The sequence below is a fragment of the Oryzias latipes genome, chromosome 22, assembly GCF_002234675.1.
Source record: "Oryzias latipes chromosome 22, ASM223467v1".
Taxonomy (NCBI): domain Eukaryota; kingdom Metazoa; phylum Chordata; class Actinopteri; order Beloniformes; family Adrianichthyidae; genus Oryzias; species Oryzias latipes.
The window spans coordinates 19,194,769-19,207,966 of NC_019880.2; the positions used below are offsets into that span (position 1 = coordinate 19,194,769).

A 13,198-nucleotide genomic window follows, 5' to 3' on the forward strand; every position below is an offset into this window, starting at 1 on the left:
AACAGACAAGGTAATTGGAATTTTGCTTTAACCCTTGTGCTATCTTAGATGACCCCACCCTTACATTGACGTGTTCTTCCTACCATGACAAAGGTGGATAAAGGTGGAAAGATTTCATGTAATCCATGGACACCAGTGAAGATCACAAATCATTGAAGAAAAAAGGTTCAGCGCACTGTCTAGTGGGTCTAGATGACCCAATTCCCAATGTTAAAGTGCCTAGGATAGCACAAGGGTTACATCACTTGGAACCAACAAATTTTTCATGAATCCATGCAAAGATTTTGGCAGAAATGTTAGTAGGCTTTACATCCACAATATATGATGGTTTGATGATTTTTGTTTTCAGTTTGTCACAGGTAAGATTCCTTACATTCCTAACATCATTGACTGTTAGATACTCTTCAGAACAAATTGAGAGATGATATGTATTGCTAGGCTTCATACACAAGAGGGGCCCTTTGACCATCCGAAATAAAAATTGGTTCATTCCATAGCCACATATACACTGGACAGGTAATCTCTAACAATTAGAAATAGCATTTTGAACAGCTAAAAGTGCTGTTTGCTTCAAAAATGTTGTTTTGCTTTTCCTCAACTAACTTGAAGTTGTTGTGGCTTTCATATTTTCACTGTAGGATATGGTTGTGATAATACATTCTGCATGAGACTAATTGTGCAGTGAGAAGGCTTATTATCTGGAAGAGGTTCTGAAGAATTTTTTAAACTGTGCCAGACAGACGACCATTCTCTCTTCTGCATGAGTGTTTTGCTTTTCATTGACAAGATGATCTTCTTCCTCTTTCGGCTTCTCCCAACAGGGGTTGCCACAGCGAACAAGTTGCATAGTAAACTTGGCAATGTTTTACGCCGGATGCCCTTCCTGACGCAACCTTCTCAAACCGGGCTTTGGACCGGCACAGAGGTAGAGAAGGGAACAGGGAGCAGCCCGGAGTCGGACCCTGGTTTCACGGACGGAAGGCGCCGCAAACCAGCACGAGCTAAACCGGCTCCCTCATTGACAAGATGATCCCTTTCAAATTCAAAACAATTTTATTTTGAAAATGTTTTGTCTAGAAATTATCAATGCCTCGCAGAGTTCAAATAAAAATTCATTGTAATGGCAGTGTTGGAGGTAACGGACTACAAAGTAACACATTACTGTAATTTAATTACTTTTTTCAGTAACAGAGGGAAGTAATGAATTACATTTCAGATTTCAGAGATTAAATTGCAATTATTGGACTATAGAAACCCTTGTTATTTTATTTCTAAGGTACATGTTGTGTCCCGGAACAAAAACATTTTCTCTCAGTCTAATGAAAAAAAACGGAGATTAATTTAAAAAAAAGAGTAACTGGTATTGGTAACGCGCATGCAAGCAAAGCAGAATTGGGAACGGTCAAAGTCCAGACATGCCCTCATTGCTGCAACCACATTGCTTAAATTCAGTTCCAATGAGAGAAGGAGATGCAACAAGGATTATTTTTATCTCAAGAGTTTCAGACTCATATCCCCAAGGAGCAGCAGGTGAGCAGCATAGCATAGAGCTACCCCATCACAAATGAAATAGTCCTAACAGCCGCTCTTTGGTGTGAACGACACGAGCCAGCTCATATGTATTTTTTCAACCTGTTGTTATTGTCAAAAGTAAATATGAGTTTGCACCATTGACTGTAAAGGAGTGACTTATATGTGATTTAAAAAAAAATATGTAATGGCTTTTAGATTCAATTTTTCCCATTTACAACCGATTGTGCTTCAGCGATTGTTGAGTTTGCACTGCTGACTGTAAATGATTTACAGTCAATGGTTTGCACTGAGCAGAAGAGGGACAGTTTGCTAAACTCACAGCGGCAGATAAATCACGCATGAGGGATAAACTGGTGCAACGAGAAGTTGTTTCACTTTAAATTTGTTTAAAAGGGCAAAGCTGAAAATATATAAAGTAAAAAGTTGAATTATAAATATTTGATTTTTATATCTTTTTTTTACATTTTATCTGGAGAGAATAAATAAAAGCATATCCATGTTACAGATAAAATGGTAAAAGCTGCATTGGTAAAGCCATTATTAAAGAAAACCAATTAATAACTAGATAATGCAGTCTGGCTTTAGAACAAACCACAGTATTGAGACAGTGAATGTCTTCCTGTCTCCTTCATACTCAGTTCATGTGATGCTGCTCCGCATGTTGTTACACCCCCCCTTCCCCAGCGTCCTCAGCGCAAACACATGTGAATTAACCAATCACATGCTGCCTGAAGAGAAAAAGATAGGCTGAAAGACAGTTTACGGGGGGAAAAAAGAGCTCAGCTCCCAGAAAGGTGCCGGCATTTGTCGTTCACTCCAAATAGCCGCTTCATTCCCCACCATGGAGGAGAAATTAATATTTGTGGAATTATATAGTCTTTCATTTATGGAAATAGAGCATGTGAAAGAAAAAGCCTTGAGCAAGATTTACGAGATTTGTTCCGCTGCAACATTTTGCTTCACGACTTTTTGCAACTGTAGGTGGTGGACATGCGCTAATAAACACAAAGATGAGAAAAAGAATCACCCCACTGCATATGCTAATTGTGCATTCCAGAATGCACTTTTGGCATGTTCTCGTTGTTTCCACATCATCCAAGTCTAGCTTCCCTGATTTGGAGAAGTGGTCACACCTCTGTGCCTTTCTTTAAATCCTCTTCACTGAAGCCAGACGAGTTTCCATTTTGCTCAGTTGGGAACAATAATCAGAGACGGGGAAAGGGGAGCAATAGCGTGAGATGGAAAGGTATAGAAAATTAGATGACTTGTTTGAGATTCAGGTCAGACTGTGGAAAACATTTTCTTAGATATCAGTTACGTTTCCAGGCTTGCCCCGGGCTCAGATGTAGAAATAAAAACCTGTGCTCCTTACTGCAGAGTCTGTACTTGGCTGGGGTTGGTCTAAGCTTAATGAAATGTATTCATTCAAATATAAACATTTCTACCCAGTGTTTCTGTATAATTGTTCATCTTCTTGTAACTAATTTTAATCATAGACTATGATATAAGTGGCAAAGCATTCAGCCATGATTTAGTGTTTGCATTTTGCCAGGAATGACTAGTATTCATGAAGTGAGTCAATCCGATGAGTGGGAGGAGAATAATATGAGCCTGATACCGATGGAAGTTGTCAGACTACAAGAGAACCACCTGCTTAGTAAAACTGGGACACCAATGGAGCTGAGAGAGATGTGCATGCAAGACGCAGGATGAAGAGAAACAGCAAGGTAATCATCAGAACACAAGCCCTGAGGCCCTGCAAACAAAGAACCAGTTGAATATAGGAGATTTTCCTGTTAGGATGTGTCACTCATTTGCAAGGACATTAAAAATGTATTCTTATTCCTAAGATCTTATGCTTGCAGCAAATAAGTATTGCTCAGCATAAGCTTCAGAATAAATCTCACAGAAGCTACCAGAAAATCAATACCTGCTTTGAAGACAGAATATTGACAAGAGTTTTACAAAGTGTTCAGTGGACCAAAATAACTACAACTAAGATGGAATTTCTATTTTTGCATACTTAAAGAACTGAAACACATCACTTAACATGGAGTGACTAAAGGACTGGATCATTGTTAGAAATAAAAAGAAAACTTTTTTTTTTCTTAGAATAAAAGTAAAAGAAGTTGTAGGCACTCTCGCCTCACAGCGAGAAAGCCTTGGTTTGATTTCTGGCTGGGTCCTTTCTGTGTGGAGTGTGCATGTTCTCCATGTGCATATGGTTTTTGCACTCTGGCTTCTTCCCACAGTCCGAAATCATGCTTCATATATTAATTGGCGATTCAAAACTTCCAATGCAGTTTAGGACAAGTTGCAACAAACTAGCAACTTGTTCAGCGTACACTCCGACTTTGCCCAACAGTGGTTGGCTCCAGCAGTCCCATGACCCTAAAAAGAGATTCAGCAGCAAAGGTTCTTGAAACAATTAACATTCAACACCTGATTTGTTACCATTTGTTTTACAATTCCCTAGAAAGCAAAGTTTAAAAAATATTGGTCAAACTACAAATACTAGCTGTTTCGGATACAAAAAAAAGAAAAGACTTTGTGCAACTAGAAGATAAACAGTAGCACATGTACTCTCTATATACATTTTCTTAAAATGTACTTGTTTTTAGCAAGATATCCATTTAAACAGACACAGTGCAAGTTTTCTTAAGCCTTTCAGAGTAAACTAAATCCATATATGTGATATGGTGGCCCTGAAGTGCAAATCATTAACAAATCACTCTATGCAAAAACATTTGAATTATGACAATGAAATTAAGAAAGCGAAACAAATACTACAAAATACAACATTACATTTTAGAAATCAGAACAAATTTCCAGAAACAAAAAATAAAAAAACTTTTCAGAAAAGAAAAGAAAACATAAAAAAATCACATTTCAAAAAGCAAAGAAAAAAAAAATATTAAAAAAATAATAATAATTCGGGAAAGCAAAATGAAATATTGGAGAATGGAAAAACAAGAACAAACCGGAAGAGGTAGGTACATTACGACATAGACGGACATCGCTGATTGGATTATGTTTGAGTTTTGACTGACTGTCAATGGTTTTGACGAGGAGGGAAAAGCAGACGGATCATCGAGGATGAGGACTTGCAGGCAAGTGTCAGAAGTAAAAAAGAAAATGCCTAAGAACACATAAAACCAGTCTAACAGACTAATACATGATGTTAGTCTGTCTAACTGGGTCTTTTAAATGTAACTTGGTTGGTTTAGTATTTCTCAAATAATATAGCACATCAAATGAGTGTTGGTGAAAATGTAGGATTTTTTACATCTCTTTTTTTAATCCTGTCCTTATTTCATTTTTAACTCAGTTACATGGATTCAATTCAAATTGAGTATAAAAATGTAGAAGATGTGTACTACTTTCTACTGTCCGTTGTCATACAGTGGTAGGTTACTAGTGTGCTTTTTATTTTCTTTTAGTCTGGTCATCCAAACATAATTTTCCTGTTCTTCCTTTTAGGACCAAAGACTGTTCAGACTTTCCCTACTGCAACCTTCTGCACCGTCCAAGAATATCGAAAAAGGAAAAATGAAGAGAGGCTAAAGTTTTTCTAAAGGGAAAATGGATTTGAAGAAAACTGTGAAACAAACAGTATATGTAAGTTGGCTGTGGCATCAACTGTTCATAATAAACTGCCTAGCTGTGTGATGACATCCTCTCATTATTTCTGATGTGTGTGGTATGAAGAATGGTTGTCATTTCAGTACACAGACTGAAAAAATCAGTAAAAATAAAATTAGGTCTCATTTTATCACAGCTCAATCAAACTACGTCAGAAAATGGATGAAAGGAGACTGGATTGTAGTCTAACGTAACCCTTGTGCTATCCTAGGCACTTTAACGTTGGGAGTTGGGTCATCTAGACCAGTGTTTTTCAACCTTTTCTGAGCCACGGCACACTTTAACCTTAAAAAAAATCCTGCGGCACACCAGCATCCAAAAATTTAAAAAAAAAGGAGAAACTCATAGTCTGTATTGATCTACAGTCCCTCCGCAATCTCACATGCATTTTTGAGATAATTGTTGCAGAAAAAGCTGGAAACTTCAGCTGTTTTTTTCTAAAAGATGCAATAAAAGATAAGTTAGAAGATTTAAAAACAGTTTGATGTGTGTTCGTTGGTTTCAAGACATTTAACAACAGATCTCCGTATGCGCTGTCACTCTCACAACCCAATGCATCATGGGAGATGTAGTGCATAAAACAGCTGGAGATTGCTTTTCGGAGCTTCATTGTTTTGTTCTCTTGTTCCACGGTCTGATACCGGATTCTGTGGAAAGCTACACCGCTAAAGACGAGCTTTAGCTGCTATTTTTTTTAGAACTGAGCGACTTTACGAGCTAAATCGGGACAAGGAAGTGAAGACTTTAACCACTTCTGATTGGTCAGACTAATGACATGTGATTAAGCCTTCAAGAATGATTGGCGGAGACAGTTAAAGGGACGGGACGTTTCCAAAATGCAGCCAAAGGTGCAGCTGAATCGCGGTACCTTATCAAAATGTCTTTAATAAAATAAAATAAACGCAAAGAAAAAGTATTTTATGATCAGTGTTTTATCAGGGCCCGTTTGGATGAACAGAGAGCTGAAATCATGGAGATGGAAAATGTTTTTAGATCAGTTAATGAGGGCAATTTTCCACGGCACACTTGACCATCTCTCACGGCACACTAGTGTGCCGCGGCACACTGGTTGAAAAACACTGATCTGGACCCACTAGACAGTGCTCTGAACTTTTTTCTCTAATGATTTTTGATCTTCACTGGTGTCCATGGATTACATGAAATCTTTCCACCTTTGTCATGGTAGGAAGAACACGTCAAAGTAAATAATGTGTCTAATGTGTCCAATGAATCTAACTTTTATCTAATGATTAGATAAAAGTGTTACAGGAAACAGGGCTCTTAAAACCTTCTTCTTATGTAATTCAGTACCAGCTTAGTTAAAACGGCAGTGGGCGGGCAAAAGTCTCACCGCTCTGCTCCATTCTAATACATCCACTTAAGGAAGATCTATGAACGCCTTTGTTTTCCTCGTCTGAGCTGCTATCTTGCTCAAAACTGGATAGCTCCAATATTTTTTGCAATTTTTGTTTCACTCCTAATGGGCTTGTGAGGGGCTGTGTGCTAGCAGGAGACAGTGGAGAAAAAAGGGATGATGGGGAATCAAAGCACGCTAACTTTCACGCCAGCACCTCGTCCACAACTCTGAGGCGGCTTTCTAATGAACCACTACTGTTCAGCAACTAAATCCAAGAATACAACAATGTTTTTGATTTTGCCTAAGAACTTCATAATCATAATTAACCCTTGTGCTATCTTAGATGACCCCACCCTTACATTGACGTGTTCTCCCTACCATGACAAAGGTGGATAAAGGTGGAAAGATTTCATGTAATCCATGGACACCAGTGAAGTTCACAAATCATTGAAGAAAAAAGGTTCAGCGCCCTGTCTAGTGGGTCTAGATGACCCAACTCCCAATGTTAAAGTGCCTAGGATAGCACAAGGGTTACAAGACCACTGGGAACTATTTAAAAATAGATCAAAGATGATTGAAGAGGGTTCTAACATTTACATTTACTTTTTAGCAAATATTTACTTTCCAACCCTGACAAATAATTTATTCCTCAAATGTTACGACAAATTGCAGCTTGTCAGTTAATCAGCTATTATTAAAAAAAGGTAAATCGTCTAATAAACCAGACTTTTAACTGTTTTGTTAAAATCTGCAATTTAAAAGATTGTTGTCTTTGTTTTTGCTTTGAATAAATAAACAATATTTGTTCATTTGGACCTTCTGGCAATGTGTAACTCATCACATAAAAACTGACTTGAATTTTCATTTTTAAGACATTTCTGTCTCCCTGTTTTGGTTTTTTTCTTTGAGATAAATGTTGGCTTGATGACCATGCAGAAAGGTGGTTATAGATAGATAGATAGATAGATAGATAGATAGATAGATAGATAGATAGATAGATAGATAGATAGATAGATAGATAGATAGATAGATAGATAGATAGATAGATAGATAGATAGATAGATAGATAGATAGATAGATAGATAGATAGATAGATAGATAGATAGATAGATAGATAGATAACTATTTCTCTACAAACAGATCGTGGTAACACTGCCACAAGTCTGCTCAATCAGACTGTTAAAAAAATGAAGGACTTTAATAAAGTTATAAAAGATGGACCTTTTTTGCTGTTGTATCCAGATGACACAGAGGTTGTTAATATCCCTGGATCACAACGTCCCTTTACCGTTGAGGCTTATAAGGATGAAGTTGGCAGGCCGTATCAAAGGATCACTCTCTACATCTACTTGAATAAGGTAAGATGTGATGCATGTGTGTAATTTGACACGCATTGCCCATTTTAAATTAATAAATTGTAAGTTATAAGCATATCTGGCATAACTTGCCCACAGCGCTTTGCCTTGCTAGTATTTGTACGTTTATTTTCTGGTAATTTAGAATATACCTACTTATGGTTTCTTACCAATCCTGTCTGTGGAGCTTTGGATTGACATTGTTGTTTACCAAATATGGGGTTATACTGTTGTCAACATTAAAATAGTTGTAATTCCTGTACGTTTTGCAGTTTGAGAACTGGAAGACTCTTCTGACTCTGACATGGAGGTTGTTATTAAAACTCTATCTGAGTTTGATCTTGCTGATACACTGGTATGTCTAATTTAGAACATGTTTGCCTTTTTCTTTTGGGTTGAGCTCAGTAGAACTAGATAAATATTTATATCTGACATATTTTGTGTCATCACGCCAGCCTTGAGAGCCTCAGCATGAAAGCAGTCCTTTTTCAAATGTGACAGAAGCAAAGTAAGTTGTCATTAAAAACGTTTCTAAAGCATACTGTGTTTTTGGCTTATTATGCACTTGCATAGTACATATTGAGATGTAAACTTTAGACCAGGGGTCTCAAACTCAATTTACCTGGGGGCCACTGAAGGCAGGGTCTAGCTCAGGCGGGGCCGCAACTTCAGCGCACACACATACACACAACTTGTGAGTGTCTGAGAGTCAGTAAATTTGTATGGAACATATACTATATTATTAACAATACTCTATTACTAACTGTTTTCTGGACAAAATCTACTTATAAAACTCTCAGTCAAATAAAATAAAATAGATAAATAAAAAAATCAATAGGTAAATAAATCAGTAATACATTTCTGTTTATTAAGTCTTCACCTGTTTATTTTACATTTTATTGTTTTAAGTTGAAATCTAGTTGAAACTATAAATTCCAAAACATGTCAAATATGCCTCCTTTGCCTCCCCAGTCCAAGAAACATGCAGTTAATTAAATGACTCTAAAGTTCTTCTAGGTGTGTGTGTGAGTTTTTTCCTTACCGCGAAGGGGGGTCTAAGGGCAGGGATGCCAGTATAGCTTAGTCAGTTTGTTAGTTCATTTTAGTATTTTCCTATTGAACTCTTTGTATTCGTGATCCTTTTGAGTTCATGTTTTACTTCGAAGCCCATCGAGACGACTGTTGTTGTGATTTTGGGCTATACAAATAAAATTGAATTGAATTGTGTGCCTGGTTTTTTATCTGTGTGGCCCTACAATAGACTGGTGACCCATCCAGGGTGTACCCCTCCCCAGTCTCCTGTGACTAGCTGGGATGTGCTCCAGCATACCCCTGTGACCCTGACCAGGATAAGCAGGCCCGGAAAATGAATGGGTAGACAACTGCTATATTCAGCAAATGAGAACAATATGTTTCTGAAATCTTGTCAGAAGAAAAATCAGTCTGACTCTAGCTGAACTTTTTTGTTGGCCACTAAAACCTGGAGGAAAGGTTAAGTTCTGATAACGGTTAAGGCTAAATGCACTAAATAGTTCACGAGGGCGGCTGTGTCTGCAGCTCAGCAGACAGCAAATAGTTAGACCAGAACTTACAAGTTCAAGTATCTTCACTGTCACGTCTCTTCAGTTCTCCATGGTGGAGTACTTTCACTCGCTATCCCCGGCCGTCCCTAACTCTGTCTGACTGGCGGCTCTAAGTCCTTTGGGGAGCCGCAAAGACAGAAGCGGCAACTCAGAACCCCTGTATTACAATAAAATGGGTTTGATTGAATACCGAGGGGTTTTGTAGCCACATTTTTTCTTGTATCTCTAGCATAAATGTATTGCTATTAATACCAAAAATAAAAAAATAAATAAAACATTGGGGCTCTAAGGCACCTTTTAATATGAGGCAAAAAGGGCTGGTGCTCAAGCACCTATAGGGCCCTATGTGTACACATGCCTGGTTGTTGCTCATACACACTTACACACACACCATCCACACAACTGTTAACAAGTCTTAAGTATATCAATACAAATTTACAGTATTTTATAGAAGGTTTTTTTTGTCACAAATCACTCTGACTGGTATTTCCATGTGCACACAGAAATGAATTACGTGGTAGCAAATTAAAAGACGTGAAAAAAAATGTATCAGTCTAAAGTCAAAAGTGTAACTTTTGATTTTAGAATGGCTAATCAGAATTTTTCCTTCTGATTAGCCATTGTAAAACTTAATTACAGGTTAGCTATTTATAGCCGATTTGCCTTGTATAGAGCTTATTTCTAATTATAAACGGCATCCACTTCTAAGAGAGTGACAGCGAATTGAAGAAAAGGAATCTATCGCAATAAATCAGCTGTGAAAAGATTACCTTTTATCTTTGGCTCTCAAAAAATGCTAATCTTGTTTAAATGCAAATGGAACACTATTGAAGTGTTCATTTCTTAATCTGCCACAAGTGTCTGGAGTTTTGATTTTTACCAACTTACTTTATTTTACCTTGAAAGGGTTAAGCAAGTAGGTTTACCTCAATTCATGCATTAATGCTGTCCAGCTGAGAGAGCTGTGGTTTTTGAAAAGAGAAAGGAAGTTAAGGACACTGCAGAAAACTAAAATCTCTAACAAGGCTTAATGAGAGAAATTAAACACAAAGTGGATATCACTAACATTTGTACTTCACAGTGGCAATGGTAAAGTCTAATTGAAAATACAGAAGAGTAAAGAGGAAAAAAACAACCAACACATTGTATTCAGACTTCTGCAGATAAAATCCATGCATACTTTAATTCTCCTGTCTTTGAATCCTTAAAAGGGCCCTGCAGTAGCAGCAGAACCTTGGTTTATTATGCACATTGGATTCTTAGATTTGATGTCCCAAGGACTGTGTGAGAAGGTTCAAAGGGTTTGAGCACAAGGACAGTTAAAAGGTTGTTTTTTTTTAATATCTTATTTTAATTCCACTGAATGCAACCATGATGTGATTTACTGAGAAAGCGAAATTAAAAAAAATGGCAAAGTTTAAGAATATGATTTCTGCAGAAGGGTCAATGAGATAACTCACAGACATAACTTTTATGGCTCAAACAAAAAATGGCATATACCCGCTTTAGTACTTATGTCTTTACATTTAACACCATCAAAGTGATTTAAAAAAAAAAGGAAATCAGGCTTTATTGTGAGTGTCGGATATGAATGTTTGTGTTTAACCAAAAGCTTATCCAGCTTTAATCTATAGTCTTTTACAATCAGCTGTCTACCGCACGCTGGCATTTGTGATCGGGAGGCGGCAGTCACATTTTTGCATGGCGTGCGGTGGCTGCTAAGGTTTATACGAGAAATTACACAGCGACTAGACATTTTCCTGGCATTGGGCAATGACCGTCCAGGCACTTTGGAGAAGGCAAGGTGGCAGGAAAGCAGCAGTGTGATAATTGACTGATGATGAGAAGCTCCAAGTTCTCCAAAATCATCTGATGATTGGCAGACATCCGAATGCTGCCCCCCGCTCTTGTCAGATTGTTAGAAATCTTACAGTATACTAGCAGCATGGGCACTAGAGGATGGGCCAGGGTCCCGACAATGACCGAACGACAATCTGCCGATCCCAGCCACCGTGGGTCCAACGGCAAAAATGCTGCAGAAAACTCATCATGGCAATATTAGAGCCACAGCGACTCCAAGATCTGTGACTTGATGAATTGTGGTTGATTCTGAAAAAGAATACAAATAAGACAGAAGATTGTGCTTCCTTCAAATCAAATCAAATATTTTATTTATACGTAAAAGCGCTTCTCGTACATTGCCCAACTCGAAGCGTTTCAACATTTAAAGCAAAAAAAACAAACAAACTATATTACAATAGAAACCCAACCCACCCTTTCCACTTCCTTCCGTCAAAACATACGGCCCATAACCCCGCACACAATGATTACTGATAATGGTAATTTTTAAAAATACTTGCAGATCGTCACGTGTGACGCAGTGAAATTTTTAATTATTAAAACATCAAGTCCTCTTTGTTTGGAGTTGTAGCGGAGTACATTAAAGGACATTTTCAGCCTCTTTGCTCCGAGCAAATCCCACAGACATTCCAGCTGATAATGTTAAGAGTTTACATGACTACCTTGACTGAGTGTAAAGCAAAATAGTGTGTTTGTTTCTTCTGTGTTTCTTCCTGGCTGTGTGATCTGCCTGCTGTGTGTTCCTGTCTGAGCCCATGTGAGTTGTTTGCCCATCCCAGCAATTTGACCTCTTCAACTAACATTAAATTGCATTTTACACAATCTTTTAAACACGTCTAGATATTAAGATTAAAGAAAGAACCAAATAACATGCTTTAGCTCCATATCTCCAGAATTATAGACATCAGTGATTGGAAAGCAATTTTTATTTATTTATTTATTTTTGTGCATTTGAGTTTTAATCACATGAGTGTAAAAAATAAAAATACTTTATACACTTTTAATATTGTCATTATAATTCCTCATTCTATTAATCTTTTTAACACTGGTTACTGTATAAGCCGTTAACACCATTGACTTATCAATTACATTTAGATATGAAGAATATAAAAAGAACATAAACCAAATACTTCTTAATTAAAAAAAAATGATAATAATTTTTAGTTCAGGATATTTGACCCCCAATGTCCCAATGCCATCTGGCAACATTTTTGTCAAAAGTCACAAAAAACTAAAAAAGAATGAATTAAAAACACACACATTTATGCATCAACCTCCTCCTTCAGCAATTTTCAAAGGCCCAAAAATGTTTTCATTGACTTTTTCTATATGTGGGTCTTTGGGGGTTAAAAAAGCCTACTTAGTATTTTCTCTTTGAAAAGATTTAGATTTTTATATGATAACTGCACATTTTAACCTTCTGATCTGGTTGTAAGGGCTTTTTAGTTGCCATGTTTCCATAATATTTTGACACTATTTTTTAAATGTAAAAAGAGAGGTTTAGTAAAAGGTGGGATTTCAGCCCCCCATAACCAAGTTTCAACCCCCAACCAAGTACTTGACAAGCAAAGCAGATTCTGTAGGGCTTTACTTAGCAGTCAGAACAATGACTGTGCCTTGTAGGGTGTGTGATGTTGTCAGCCGCTTCTTGGTCACACAGTGAGGCTCAGTGTGACACTAAAACAGTGTAGAAATGTGTCTGTCTGGCAGCTTTCTGATAGTATTATTTTACTGAGCACTGCTTCACTTCCCTGCATGGCTGTCAGTCTCTGTCTCAGTGGTCTGTCGTTGTGTGCTCATGAAACATTTCTGTTTTGTTCTTTGAAAATGTTGTTCCTTTCTGACAGTGTTCCCTTCCCTAAGTTCTC

At 37.4% G+C, this 13,198-nt stretch overlaps 1 long non-coding RNA gene across 1 annotated transcript; it reads left to right on the forward strand.

Moving 5' to 3' along the window:
* The first annotated feature begins 1,421 nt into the window (after positions 1 to 1,421).
* Positions 1,422 to 8,758, forward strand: LOC110017532. The gene is made up of 5 exons (XR_002292959.1): positions 1,422 to 1,530; positions 3,086 to 3,260; positions 5,014 to 5,151; positions 7,775 to 7,890; positions 8,160 to 8,758. It is a non-coding gene; the product is annotated as an uncharacterized LOC110017532 (long non-coding RNA).
* Positions 8,759 to 13,198: the final 4,440 nt, after the last annotated feature.